This window comes from Tiliqua scincoides, chromosome 1, assembly GCF_035046505.1.
Source record: "Tiliqua scincoides isolate rTilSci1 chromosome 1, rTilSci1.hap2, whole genome shotgun sequence".
NCBI lineage: Eukaryota > Metazoa > Chordata > Lepidosauria > Squamata > Scincidae > Tiliqua > Tiliqua scincoides.
The window spans coordinates 312475079-312487811 of NC_089821.1; positions in this window are offsets into that span (position 1 = coordinate 312475079).

The window sequence follows — 12733 nt, forward strand, 5'->3', positions numbered from 1 at the left end:
CTAACCTTGAATTTTGCCTAGTCCTGGCAAATTCAGTGGATTTCACCTCACACTGCAGGTACTACTGAATGAGACCCCTGAGGTTCATTATTGTCCTACATGAGGTTTGGATGGACCAGAAAAAATTGAGAGCCCTATAGCTTTTGGTAGAAAGTGATTGGTTTGTCCACGGCTGTGCTGAGGGGGAGTAACCACATTATTCTGTTTTTGCACTGTTCATTTTTGGTTTTGACTAATGTTTGGATGCTTATTTTTTTTTAATTTGCCCTTAGGGAATGGAAAGAAAAGTGGGATCGTTAAAAAATCAAATTGTATTCACATTTGGACCTGACATACCCAACCAAATTAGGGTGGTGTTTGGGAAGGGGTTCTCCAATTCTCCTGGGTCATCCAAGTCAGCAAGCAGCATTTATTCCTTTGGACAAGACTGTAAAGCAGAATTATTTGTTAGCTTTTATAGCTTCCCAGCCCTGCTTTTATCCACCTTTCTGAAGCTGGCCTGTTATGTTCTAAATAGGTGGATCGGTAGCTGTTCAGATGATTGCAGCACAATGCAAAAAGCACTCCCAGAAACCTTCTGGAAGCATGTGCAGCACACTGCCACACACACCCACCTCTCTGCTTTAAGGCTGCAGCACGTGGACTTCTTTTTACTGTTAAGAACATTCACCCAGTCAGTGGTATAGCTAGAGGGGGTGCAAAGCACTAAGTTTTGCAGGTAGCTTCACCAAGGCATGCAAGCAGCCCCTCCCACTCCCCTTCAGAGCCATTCTGGGCAGGGGGAGCAAAATGGAGGCAATCATTTGTTATTGTAATCCTGAGTTTTCTCTATTTTTTTTAAAGGAATAAATACTTAATAGTCTATGATCACTTGGACTTATTTATACAGCTGTACAACAATGCAATCTGTAACTAATACACTCATTATCTTCTTTCTCAATGGCCTTGAAACACTGAAGTGAATGGAAAATGGAGGTGGCTTGCTACCCAATCCTCTCCCCCACCATGCTTTAGCATACAGCTGTGCCAACAGAGACTGCGCTGCGCGTGATAGGGGGGCGATCCCCTATGTGTCTTCTCATACCTATGCCAGCCACTTTGCTGGTGTTAGTCTGGGGAGAAAAGAGGGGCCGGGCAGTTTGAGAAAGAGGGGATAAGATCTGGTTGAGGCTGGTGCCTACCTTGAAACTCCTCCTGCACCTCCGCACCCATGACACACCTTGGCCACCATCTTACTGGCACCAACAGGGTCCTCTGGAGCTGCAGTGTGGCAGCGACCTAGCAGTGTAGAGCAGCAGCCTGGTTTGCGCACCCCCATAAAGCACCTTGCACTGCTGGAATGCTAATTCTGGCAGTGCAAGGCCTTGACAGGATTGTGGCCTCCATCTCATTAATCCTTGCATTTAACATACTCTTCAAAGGACTTCTTTCTTTGTCCCTTCAGGGCATGTCTGCATTCATCTATGATCCAAGGGAAAGAAAAACATGGAATTGGCTTTTAGTTATTTGGGGAGGAGGGGAAGTTTACAGACGTGGTGAATGATTCCCTGCCTGACTTTTGTTCACAACATGGAGGAACATGAATGAGAGAGAGAGAGAGAGAGAGAGAGAGAGAGAGAGAGAGAGAGAGAGAGAGAGAGAATTTTGAATAGGGGCTTGCCAAGACTTTCTCTGGCAGGGCTTGTGCACCTTTGAAAGGTAGATAACAAGCAGAAATCCAGCAACTGAAGTGCTCCCCATCACCATGTTTCCAGACTGTGCAAAATTTATCTCCTCAATTTCTGCTTGACGTGCAGCTGTTAAGGACACAAAAGACCTGCCAGGAAATAAAATAAAAAACAAAGTGTTGGCAGCTGTCAAGGGGTGGGGAAACCAGTCGCAAAACACTTGCATTGCAAGGTGCTGTGGAATCCACAGCTAACTTTTTACTCATGTCTACAGGTGGGGAAAAACTGTGATAACGTAATAAAAACATGTAACACTGTTTCTATAAAACAAAAGCCTCCAAAATCTGCTAAGTATGTAAGTAAGAAAGAGCCCAATCCTATGCATGTCTACTCAGAAGTAAGTCCCATCACAGCCAACAGGGCTTACTCCGAGGAAAGTGTACATAGGATTACAGCCTCTATAAGTAAGGGCCCAATCCTATCCAGTTTTCCAGTGCCAGTGCAACTGTGCAGAGGCCTCCTCAAGGCATGGGAACATTTGTTACCTTACCTTTGGGCTGCATTGCGGTTGCACCAGTGCTGAAAAGTTGGATAGGATTGGGCCCTAAGTAAGTAAGTAAAATTGTTTTATTTGGTTTTTATTTATTATTTAACGGTTAGGGTGCATGGGTAATGGCTATGCATCTGCTGACACTATACCACCTATATCTCCTACCTAGTACACTTTTCGTTCGTTCGTTCAACCTATATTTGGCATAAGTATTTGGTAAATAAGGTCTGTGAACAGATACCTTATGGAGAATAGAGACCTAAGCAATACACAGATTGCATATAGACACAGATATAGACAGCATCCCTGCTGAGGTCCTAAAGTGCTGCAAAGAGATCATCCTCACTGAGCTGCATTAAATCCTCTGTCTCTGCTGGAGAGAAGGTGGTGTACCCCAGGACATGAGGGATGCAAACATCTTCATGCTGTACAAGAACAAAGGCAACAGGGGTGACTGCAACAACTACTGCGGCATCTCTCTCCTTAGCATTGTAGGAAAGTTGTTTGCCCGAGTTGCACTAAAGAGGCTCCAGGTACTTGCAGAGAGCGTCTATCCAGAATTGCAGTGCAGATTCCGAACCAACAGGTCCACCACTGATATGGTCTTCTCCCTTAGACAGCTGCAGGAGAAATGCAGGGAACAATGACAGCCACTCTTCATAGCCTTCATAGATCTCATGAAGGCTTTTGACCTGGTCAGCAGGGATGGCCTCTTCAAGATTCTCTCCAAGATCAGATGTCTACCCAGGCTAGTATTATAATGCCATTGTACAAATCTATGGTAAGGCCACACCTGGAGTATTGTGTCCAGTTCTGGTCGCTGCATCTCAAAAAAGACATAGTGGAAATGGAAAAGGTGCAAAAGAGAGCGACTAAGATGATTACGGGGCTGGGGCACCTTCCTTATGAGGAAAGGCTACAGCGTTTGGGCCTCTTCAGCCTAGAAAAGAGATACCTGAGGGGGGACATGATTGAGACATACAAAATTATGCAGGGGATGGACAGAGTGGATAGGGAGATGCTCTTTACACTCTCACATAACACCAGAACCAGGGGACATCCACTAAAATTGAGTGTTGGGCGGGTTAGGACAGACAAAAGAAAATATTTCTTTACTCAGCATGTGGTCAGTCTGTGGAACTCCTTGCCACAGGATGTGGTGCTGGCGTCTAGCCTAGATGCCTTTAAAAGGGGATTGGACATGTTTCTGGAGGAAAAATCCATTATGGGGTACAAGCCATGATGTGTATGCACAACCTCCTGATTTTAGAAATGGGTTATGTCAGAATGCCAGATGCAAGGGATGGCACCAGGATGAGGTCTCTTGTTATCTGGTGTGCTCCCTGGGGCATTTGGTGGGCCGCTGTTAGATACAGGAAGCTGGACTAGATGGGCCTATGGCCTGATCCAGTGGGGCTGTTCTTATGTTCTTATGTTAGGCTCCTCAGCATCATCAGGTCTTTCCACGAGGACATGAAGGGCACTGTTGTCTTTGATGGCTCCACATCAGACCCCTTTGACATCCGAAGTGGCGTGAAGCAGGGCTGTGTTCTTGCACCAACCTTGTTTGGGATTTTCTTCGCTGTCCTGCTGAAGCAGGCCTTTGGAACTGCAACAGAAGGCATCTATCTCCAGACCAGATCAGACGGAAAGCTCTTCAACCTCTCCAGACTGAGAGCAAAGTCCAAAGTCCAGCTGAAATGTCTGCGTGACTTCCTCTTTGCCGACGATGCAGCTGTCACTACCCACTCTGCCAAAGATCTCCAGCAGCTCATGGATCGTTTTAGCAAGGCCTGCCAAGATTTTGGACTGACGATCAGCCTGAAGAAAACACAGGTCATAAGAACATAAGAACAGCCCCACTGGATCAGGCCAGAGGCCCATCTAGTCCAGCTTCCTGTATCTCACAGCGGCCCACCAAATGCCCCAGGGAGCACACCAGATAACAAGAGACCTCATCCTGGTGCTCTCCCCTACATCTGGCATTCTGACTTAACCCATTCCTAAAATCAGAAGGTTGCGCATACACATCATGGCTTGTACCCCATAATGGATTTTTCCTCCAGAAACTCGTCCAATCCCCTTTTAAAGGCGTCTAGGCTAGACGCCAGCACCACATCCTGTGGCAAGGAGTTCCACAGACCGACCACGCGCTGAGTAAAGAAATATTTTCTTTTGTCTGTCCTAACCCGCCCAACACTCAATTTTAGTGGATGTCCCCTGGTTCTGGTATTATGTGAGAGTGTAAAGAGCATCTCCCTATCCACTCTGTCCATCCCCTGCATAATTTTGTATGTCTCAATCATGTCCCCCCTCAAGCGTCTCTTTTCTAGGCTGAAGAGGCCCAAACGCCGTAGCCTTTCCTCATAAGGAAGGTGCCCCAGCCCCGTAATCATCTTAGTTGCTCTCTTTTGCACCTTTTCCATTTCCACTATGTCTTTTTTGAGATGCGGCGACCAGAACTGGACACAATACTCCAGGTGTGGCCTTACCATAGATTTGTACAACGGCATTATAATACTAACTGTTTTGTTCTCAATACCCTTCCTAATGATCCCAAGCATAGAATTGGCCTTCTTCACTGCCGCTGCACATTGGGTCGACACTTTCATCGACCTGTCCACCACCACCCCAAGATCTCTCTCCTGATCTGTCACAGACAGCTCAGAACCCATCAGCCTATATCTAAAGTTTTGATTTTTTGCCCCAATGTGCATGACTTTACACTTACTGACATTGAAGCGCATCTGCCATTTTGCTGCCCATTCTGCCAGTCTGGAGAGATCCTTCTGGAGCTCCTCACAAGCACTTCTGGTCTTTACCACTCGGAAAAGTTTGGTGTCGTCTGCAAACTTAGCCACTTCACTGCTCAATCCTGTCTCCAGGTCATTTATGAAGAGGTTGAAAAGCACCGGTCCCAGGACAGATCCTTGGGGCACACCGCTTTTCACCTCTCTCCATTGTGAAAATTGCCCATTGACACCCACTCTCTGCTTCCTGGCCTCCAACCAGTTCTCAATCCAGGAGAGGACCTGTCCTCTAATTCCCTGACTGTGGAGTTTTTTCAGTAGCCTTTGGTGAGGGACCGTGTCAAACGCCTTCTGAAAGTCCAGATATATAATGTCCACGGGTTCTCCCGCATCCACATGCCTGTTGACCTTTTCAAAGAATTCTATAAGGTTTGTGAGGCAAGACTTACCCTTACAGAAGCCATGCTGACTCTCCCTCAGCAAGGCCTGTTCGTCTATGTGTTTTGAGATCCTATCTTTGATGAGGCATTCCACCAACTTACCCGGTATGGATGTTAGGCTGACCGGCCTATAGTTTCCCGGGTCCCCCCTCTTTCCCTTTTTAAAAATAGGCGTGACATTTGCTATCCTCCAATCTTCTGGCACCGTGGCCGTTTTGAGGGACAAGTTGCATACCTTAGTCAAGAGATCTGCAACTTCATTCTTCAATTCCTTAATAACCCTTGGGTGTATGCCATCAGGGCCCGGTGACTTATTGATCTTTAATTTATCAATGAGGTCTGAAACATCTTCTCTTTTAACCTCTATCTGACTTAACTCCTCGGTCAGGAGGGGCCGTTCGGGCAGCGGTATCTGCCCGAGGTCTTCTGCCGTGAAGACAGATGCAAAGAACTCATTTAATTTCTCTGCCATCTCTAAGTCTCCTTTTATCTCCCCTTTCCCTCCCTCACCATCCAGAGGGCCAACCGCTTCTCTGGCGGGTTTCCTGCTTCTAACATATTTGAAGAAGCTTTTATTATTCCCCTTAATGTTGCTGGCCATGCGTTCCTCATAGTCTCGCTTGGCCTCCCCTATCACATTCTTACATTTCTTTTGCCACAGTTTATGTTCCTTTTTATTCTCTTCATTAGGGCAAGACTTCCATTTACGGAAGGAAGCTTCCTTGCCCTTCACAGCCTCTCTAACTTGGCTGGTTAGCCATGCGGGCACCCTCCTGGATTTAGTGGAACCCTTCTTTCTTTGCGGTATACACCTCTGCTGGGCCTCTATTACTGTTGTTTTAAGCAGCCTCCATGCACTCTGGAGAGACTGGACTCTTTTTACCCTCCCTTTCAACCTCCTTCTAACCAGCCTCCTCATTTGAGGGAAGTCTGCCCGTCGGAAGTCAAGGGTTTTTGTTAGAGATTTGCCTGGTATTCTTCCCCCAACGTGCACGTCAAAACGGATCGCAGCATGATCACTGTTCCCCAATGGCTCAGTAATGTTTACATCTCTAACCAGGTCCTGCGTACCGCACAAAATTAAATCCAGAGTCACCTGTCCTCTGGTGGGCTCCGTGACTAGCTGATCTAAGCCACAGTCATTTAGCACGTCAAGAAATCCGGTTTCCTTATCGTGACCAGAACACAAATTGACCCAGTCAATATGAGGATAATTGAAGTCCCCCATGATTACAACCCTGTCCCTCCTTGTCACCTCCCTGATCTGTTTCCTCATTTCAAGGTCCCCATCAGATTTCTGGTCTGGAGGACGATAGCACACCCCCAGTAATACATCGCTGCTCAAGCCTGGTAATTTAACCCACAGAGATTCTACGGTGGAGTCGGACCCACCTTCAATCTCTACTTTGCTGGATTCTATCCCTTCCTTAACATAAAGGGCCACCCCACCTCCAACACGCCCCTGCCTGTCCCTCCTGTAGAGTTTATAGCCCGGGATTGCGGTATCCCACTGATTCTCCGCATTCCACCAGGTTTCCGTTATGCCCACTATGTCGTGTAACTGGCCCTTCCCACTCACCATTGGCGCCATTCTGGGCAGTGATGGCAATGGGAATGGGACGTGCCAGTCACATGGTACATTGCGGCTTCTGCAGTACTTACCGTGTTGCCCCCTTATAGCTATGCTGCTGCTAAATACATATCTAAGAACTTTAGTATTTCACAATCTGTGACAAATCTTGAGGTCAAATTATATTTGAAAACTCCACTCTGGCTGAGCTTCTGGTTCCCTCCAGGGGTTTATCTCCAGATCTCTGCTCCCACTGTCTTTAACTGTGTTTGTTTAAAGACACAAAGGGAGGAAAAGGTGGAGACAAGTCTTGAAACTCACCTGAGTTGAAAGAGTAGCAGCATTCAGGTGTCGAGGGCAGCTCAAGTTCTCGCTGCAGATGAAAAGGGAAGCAGCCACTTTCCTGCATTTTAAAAATGTGTTGCAAGTTTTCAAGGACTTCTTAAAAAAAAAAAAAGTACTCAGGATGAACAAAAACCTGGTCCCCAAAGGTCACTTTTGCCACTTTGGTCTTTGCTCAAAGGTCTCAACGCGCTCAGGCTATTGTGTCAGGTAACCAGTCACTTGCGTCTCCATGGTGTGGCTTGAAACTGTCACATTTCAGTCTGTTGACAAGGAGGAATGTCGGTGGGAGGCTCACAAAAACAGAAGGCCAGGCTTTCTCTCTTTCCCTAGCTGCATGCAGAAATGTGCCAACAATGCTATTTGGAGACTTGAGAAGTGGCCGGCAGGAGAGGCGGCCAAACCTCCCAAGTGTTGTTTAATTTAATACTGCTATTTTATGCCTGCTTATAGCATTCAGTTAGGAAGAGACATGCTTGCATGGTGCCACCAGTAAGAAGAAAAAAGAAGTTAATGGGGCTGGGGGCTGTGGAGAACTGAATCTGCAGTTACTGGATCTGCGGATATGGGGAGATGCCTGTTTGTACAGGTGGGGCCTTGATATCCACAGGAATCCATTCTTGGACCCCTGCGGATAAGCAAAAGCAGCCAAAAGAGTTGAACTCATGCAATGGCCCTCTGGGGAGTCAGACCCCTGGGTGTGGTCTACACTAACTCTCCGGTCCTACCTGGAGATGCTGGCAGGACTTTCTGCACCCAAAGCAGGGGCTCTACCACTTCACTACCGCCCCTCCCTGAACCTGCATCCAATCCAGTTTATCCCATGGATGGACCGAATCTGGGTGCAGCAGAGGAAAAGAAATGAGGCATCATTTAACAAGGGAGGACAACATTTCTGAACACCGTCAGCAAAAGACTGGTCTTGTACTCACCAAATGTTCTAGTACATTTCCATCTTCATAATTCAAAGCAGGCCATTCATATTTTATGTGACAAGGAATTCCTGGTGAATAAACTGCTCTTGAGAATGGATGCTTCTGCAGTGTGCCTCTGGGGTTAACCTTACTCAAGCCCCACCTCTTGTCAGCTGCAGAACGTCCAGGGAAATAAGAATAAGCTGCTCTTAAAAACATACAGCCTCCCAGCCCATAAAATGGCAATCAAGCATCAAAAACGCAAAAACAATAGACACAGTAAAACAATCAAGATTTAAAGCCAGCAGAAGAGTGGACAACCCTCAACAGCAGTCTAAGGGCCCGATCCTATCCAATTTTCTAGTGCCGGTGCTGCTGGGCCTTGAGGCATGTACTGCATCCTGTGGTGGGGAGGCAGTCACATAGGCCTCCTCGAGGACATGCATTCTCTCACCTCAGGGCTGCATTGCAGCTGCACCAGTGCTGGGAAGTTGGATAGGATTGGGCCCTAAGCCAGGACATCCGACGTGCTGAATTGCAGTGGCACGTCACAAGGTCTTTGCCTGCTACCCAAAGACACTGAACACCCAGTAGGCTCTGGAGAGAGCATTTGGCATGCAGCCTGCTACAGCTGGAAAGATCCTTTCCCTGGCTGCCTTGAATCTGACTCCAAAAGGAGAGGCGTGTCTCATCGAAGATGATGGTCTTACACAGTTTCCCTGAAAGCAAAATTCTGTGGGTTAAATATGTTTGCCTATCATGGGATTGGCTTCATTGCCTTGCCCTATTCACGCATCCATCCGTGTAGAAGTGCAGCTGAGAGCGACTGCACCTGTTAGTCCTGCACTGTGATATCGACTTGCACATGTACATTTATAGGCTCTGTTCACTGCTTTAGATTAATGTGGGAGGTCAGGAGGTGCAATTCCACTTCTTTCCTTTAACCTTACTGGTAACAAGTTGTTCTGGGTATGTGGAAGCTCTTGGTTTTAGAGACAGGCTGCCTCTGTTTGCCAGATGCAGGGGAGGGCACCGAGACGCAGGTAGTGTCTGTTGTCTTGTGTGCTCCATGGGGCATTTGGTGGGCCACTGTGAGATACCTTGTGGCTACATCCAGTTGTGGAAAAGGCTTCAGGAGTCAACCTCGAGGCAAAATCCAGAGCCGGAGTCCCTGAGGCAGTTCACGGCTGTTCACAGTCATGCTCTGGCAACTCCTGCGATGCCGCTGGAACCAACCATATTGGCTTCTGCCTTTCCATTGGACCATTCCAGCGACGTGGAGAGGGGGGATTTGCTGCATGGGTAACAGCCTATCCTCCATACCTTCTTTACCCAGGCTTCGCGCACTGGAGAGGACACTCCAACTTCGCCATATGGTGTCGGCACAGCACGGGAAGCAGCAGTTCTTGATTGGCGTAGAGCGTGACGCCAGGGGCTGCTTCCGATGGTGGGAGAGATCATTGCATCTCATTGGGCAGCTACCGCCCACCTTAAGCTGGGCAGTCCCCAGCCAGTAAGGTGTTGCCTCGCCACGGTCCATTAACCTCACAGGGTGCGTGGGGTTTAGGGTGAAAACCGACAAGTGGATTGACAACTCTGCACCATGCAACAGAAAAAGGCCCATAGCCAGGAAGACAGACCAGGGACAGATTGCACTTGCTCCCAGTGTGGAAGGGATTGTCACTCCCGAATCGGCCTTTTCAGCCACACTAGACGCTGTTCCAGAACCACCTTTCAGAGCGCGATACCAGAGTCTTTCGAGACTGAAGGTTGCCAACGACGAGTGAGATACAGGAAGCTGGACTAGGTGGGCCTTTGGCCTGATCCTGCAGGGCTCTTCTTACATTCTTACGTTCAGGCATTAATTTCCATGCCCAAAAGCTGACATATGTCTCTGTTGGAAATTTGCAATCATGTGTTTACATGAAGTCTTTGAAGATCCGATGGCCTCGTTCAGAAGATGGTGCACATTTTTGAGGCACTGATGCTCACACAAGGATGTCCTTTTGAAGTGTGAAAGGAAATCTACACAGAGTCCTGCGTTTTCTTCTCATCAAAACACAGACCCTGGAACAATGTGTTCCTTCACCACATGATGCTGCATGTCAAATAGCTTCCTCTAATCCCAAAAGGGTGTTAAAATCACATGCTAGCAAACAGTATTCAATGAATCCAAGAAATGGAGAAGCTTTCCAAATCTCACCTTCTACGAGTGGCAGTGAATTCGTCTGTTCTGTAGTAAGGACCTGGACTTCAAGCCCCACGTGCCCAGGCTCCGCGTGTTCTAGTGACGTCCTGGGATGGGGCCATGAAAATCGTAACAGAATATTTGCTCCTGCTAACTGAGCTAAGAGCACTTTCTAGGCAGTGGTTTTCTTGTACTCAGCAAGGGGACAGCAACATCCCCCTTCACCCCACATCACATCTTTTCCAGTAGTCGGCCGCTAGTGGTCCTTTTCTGCCTTAGATGGTGAATGCTTCTGGGACAGGCCACCATTTCTTCAAAAATGGTTTGCTGTGTAAACTGCCTTGTGAACGTTTTTTGGGAGGGGGACGGACTGAAAAGCAGCATGTAAATAAAACAAGAAATAGAGATTAAAGATATAGCTGCTTAGGACGATGAGATGAAAAAGGTTGAACATCACTGATCTAAGGCAAGGGCCTCTCAAAACCAGGTGGAACAGTGCTGTGCTGGACTGACTTGATTCCCAGTGGATTTGAAAGCCAGATGGAATTGTGTGTGTGTGTGTGTGTGTGTGAAAGAGAGAGAGAGCGCACTGACAGTTCTCCTTTTGGCTCCAGAACTCTGGGCAAGGAGCAGATGACAGGAGGCAAAATCCCAATTGGAGGAAAGCAGCTGAATTGCTGTGAAAACAAAGGTAATTATCCTGATGAGTCTTCAGTTCAAAGACTCTCAGGGCAACCTTCTGAAGGCAGATGTAGTGGTGGGACTGCAGCACCCTGTGCAAGGGGAAGAGAGCAGGCCTGAGGGGCTCTGTTCCCAAATACAGTTTCTTGCAGGCTTTCCCTGTAGGTCTGCTGCTGTGGGGTAACTGAACACTTGGGGTGCTGCAAAGAATAGGTGGGGTGATGGCTTAATTCACTTGCTAGGTAGATCCAGCTAGAAACAGAAAGTCAAATTGGCTACAGATCAACGAATGGCACAGTCCTATGAGTGTCTGCACAGAGGGATGTCCTAATGAGTTCTGTGCAGTTACTCCCCAGTGGGTGTGTATCAGACTGCAGTCTGATTCCGTCAAAGGCTTCCCCCAAACCCACCTTTTCTGGGAAGGCTTTGGTTTATCCGCTGGGTCCTGGATTCTGCTGTCAAGAAGCCTCAACAATGGCACTGAGGTCATCACATATCGTTCCTGCTCACACGGCCTCCAGTTTTAAGGATCAGTGCTTTGCAAGCCTGCATTTCTTTCCGGCAACTATACCTCCCCTCTGAACTACAGTCCCCTTGCCAAAGGGGATGGAGAAGGATGAGGAGGGCACGGTCCCTGCTGTTCCCTTTGCAGTCCTGCACTCATTCACCCCCACCCTCTGTGGAGCCTGATAGCCAGGTGGCAGTGAGAATGCAGGTGGGGGGAGACACTGCTGCTGTGACTCTCCCTTTCAGGGCCAGTATCCGACTTGCAGGACATTTTCCCCACACATAGCAATATTAAAACAAATTGATTGTCCATTCAAATGGTACAGTCCACAGGCTGCCCCAGATCCCCACCCCAGCCAGCTGCATGGGGCAACCAGGTCAGAGCTCATTGGCAAGTATGCACTTGACATAAGAACACTGGATCAGGCCATAGGCCCATCTAGTCCAGCTTCCTGTATCTCACAGCGGCCCACCAAATGCCCCAGGGAGCACACCTGATAACAAGAGACCTGCAAGGCCTCCTGGGAATTGTAGTTAAGAACATAAGAACAGCCCCACTGGATCAGGCCATAGGCCCATCTAGTCCAGCTTCCTGTATCTCACAGCGGCCCACCAAATGCCCCAGGGAGTACACCAGACAACAAGACCTGCAAGGCCTCCTGGGAATTGTAGTTTAAGAACATAAGAACAGCCCCACTGGATCAGGCCATAGGCCCATCTAGTCCAGCTTCCTGTATCTCACAGCAGCCCACCAAATGCCCCAGGGAGCACACCAGATAACAAGAGACCTGCATCCTGGTGCCCTTCCCTGCATCTGGCCTTCTGACATAGCCCATTTCTAAAATCAGGAGGTTGTACATGCACATCATGGCTTGTACCCCGTAATGGATTTTTCCTCCAGAAACTTGTCCAATCCCCCTTTAAAGGCGTCCAGGCCAGTCGCCATCACCACATCCTGTGGCAAGGAGTTCCACAGACCAACCACACACCGATTAAAGAAATATTTTCCTTTGTCCTAACTCTCCCAACACTCAATTTTAGAGGATGTCCCCTGGTTCTGGTGTTATGTGAGAGTGTAAAGAGCATCTCCCTAGCCACTCTGTCCATCCCCTGCATAATTTTGT